Here is a 3,024-nt window from a genome sequence, read left to right on the forward strand (position 1 = left end):
ATAAGATTTGTATAAAAGGAGAAGACAGCTTGGTAGTTGCACAACTTCACTGCTGTTTGTTGGTTGCTGGTCATCAAGCACTTGGCAAGGAAAAACAATGAATACCCAGGCACAGACAAACCATGAAGAGGTAAGGTTGGCTTTTAGTTTTAATTTCTAGAAGTATCATTCAAAATAAGATGTTTTAGGATTTTTTTTTATTACCAATTTGTTTTTGTGCACCTTTTCTTAAATGTTTACATTTCTAACATGTATATGATATTTGCTAGTATGAGTTACTAAAGAGGACTGTGATTAGCATGTAGGACATAAGGTACCGTCTCACAGTGGCACTTTGGTCGCTACGACGGCACAATCCCATGATGCTCCAGCGTTGCTTCATTATCGCTCCAGCGTCGTAGACTGCGGTCACACTTCGCAATGCACGGTGCTGGAGCGATAATTTCATGACGTATTTGCGATGTAGAAGTCGTACAGGACAGTCGTACGGGCATGTCACACAGGAGGTGCTCTCACAATTCAGAGCACATTTTGCATAATCTATACGTGACGTTCTTCACGAGGGGCGTGTTGTGCTGCTAGCTAACTACACCTGTAATGTGCTGATTGGCCATTGGTTACTGTGCACACATTGGTTGGAAAAATTGTCACCTGAGCGCTATTGTTCCCAACGCCACCTCAGCTTTCAAAAGTACCTTCTTCACTTTGTTCTTGAACACTTGGTGGAACTGGACGTCTGCTTTTGTACTTCCCAGACTATCCACGATTTGCACCGCTGCTTCGAGGTATGTAAAGCGCTTGGGCATGGTGGATGGAACGATGTATGGTCTGCATGAGCGCTTCGTGCCGCCGCTGTAGCGAAGCGGATGGTACGCTGTTTTGGGTTATGGTGGGCTGGGGCATGGTGGATGGGACTATCCACGATTTGCACCACTGCTTCGAGGTATGTAAAGCGCTTGGGCGTGGTGGATGGAACGATGTATGGTCTGCATGAGCGCTTCGTGCCGCCGCTGTAGCGAAGTGGATGGTAAGCTGTTTTAGGTTATGGTGGGCTGGGGAGTGGTGGACGGAACGATGTATGGTCGGCATGAGCGCTTCGTGCCGCCGCTGTAGCAAAGCGGATGGTACGCTCTGCTTTGGGTTTTGGTGGGCTGGGGCATGGCGGATGGAACGCTGACTGCTGTTATTGGAGTGGCGTTTGCACCTCTGTATGTGAACTTTTTTTTTAATGTTTTGGTCCCCCTTTCGCTGTTGCTGTTTTAATGTACTCTTTGTCAAACGCCTAAATTTTTTTTGTTATTTTTCAGATGTCTAATCGTGTGGAGTTTATCCGTGATTTCATTGAGATATACCAGTCTTTTCCCTGCCTCTGGAAGATAAAATCTCCAGAGTATTCCAACAGGAAAAAGAGGAAGGAAGGATATTCGAGGCTAATTGAATTTTACCATGTCCATGCACCAGAAGAGAAAGCAAACGAAGTTGTCGTTAAAAAGAAAATTCATGCGCTGCTCACGGTGTGGAGGAAGGAGCTGAATAAGGTCCTGCACAGTTCAAAGTCCGGGGCTTCAACGGAAGAGGTCTACGTGCCCAAGTTCTGGTACTTTGAGCATCTCAATTTTCTTCGGGACCAAGAGGTGCCACGGTCATCTACGTCTATGCGTTCGTTCGCACCTGTGGAACCAACATTGTCACAGAACCTCGTCAAGCTGGACTCTCAAGTAAGTACCTCTTTGCACGACTGGTTCACCAATGTGTCCTATAATTATATATAATTTATCTGCATTTTCTGTTTTATCCATCAAATTATACCATCAATTAGAAGTTATAACATTTTCCTGTACAGATAAGTAACCCTGTCGCAGAAAAGTATTAAATGGCGACCTTCATAACCCATACCATCTAAACTAATTGAAAATAGTATCGCTTCCAGCTACAGATAAGTATTCTTGGTGAAACTATTTCGACCCTAATTAGTAATCAGGTTCCCCTACTAGTCTGAACAGTGGAATGCAAAGTAATAAATAAATGGGAATGTTAAATAATATTACTAATATAATATATTACAACATTTTCGCATGTATACGAATATATAGATTGAATGCTGTTAGGGTGGTGTAAATCGTTTTCTTTTTTTTTTTTAAATAACTTCCTTTTTTATTCTCCCCAGAAGGACAGTGCACATGACAGTGCACAGGACTGTTCGCAGAGTCAAATAGTGGAGGCTGCATCTGCCTTGACTCAATGGAGGCAAGGTTCCAGAAAGCGTAAAGCCACCTCTGACGTCTCCCTTGAACATTTGACCCTGGCCAAAAAGGCCTTGACCAACAATGTCAGCCCAGCATTGCAGGGGTTTGGACATTACATTGTAGACAAACTTTCAAAAATGGATGAGAGGCAAAGAACTCTTACGGAGCGTCTTATTATGGATGCAGTTAATAAGGGTTCTGATGGCACTTTGGATGAGCACACACGCTTGGTTAGTTCCCAGCCAATGGAGCGGCCAGAGTCGGCATATTGTCATGCTTGGCCACAAACTCCAATACGCCCCAATGTCCCCGTGTCCCACTTCAGCCCGTCACCCCCTAACTCCTACCCCACCATTCCGTCTCACATGGCTTCGCCCATCAGGCACCTTAATGTTAGAAATGAAGAACCGGTGTATCATGAATTGTGATACTTTGTTTTTTTACTGTTTTTTATTTTTTTGTCTTGTTAATAATGTGTTTTTAATAAAACCTTTTTTCTTGAACTTCAATCTGGACAGATTGATTGGTGGGTCTCGATCACAGAGACAAAATGGGTCCACAGCAGAGTATGACGGCAGAAATGAATTTAACAAATAAATGTACTTTACAAAAAACAAAACATTGAGAATGGAATAAAAGGAAATATAATTTTTTTAATTTACAACAAACTTTACAAACAGACACTAGTTTTTATTTTGGTTCCGCCTCCAACTGTTGGCACATGTCCCTAAGCTTCTGCAGCTCCCCCATTGCCACATTCTGCTGCTCCTGAATCTGT

This window comes from Ranitomeya variabilis, chromosome 7, assembly GCF_051348905.1.
Source record: "Ranitomeya variabilis isolate aRanVar5 chromosome 7, aRanVar5.hap1, whole genome shotgun sequence".
NCBI lineage: Eukaryota > Metazoa > Chordata > Amphibia > Anura > Dendrobatidae > Ranitomeya > Ranitomeya variabilis.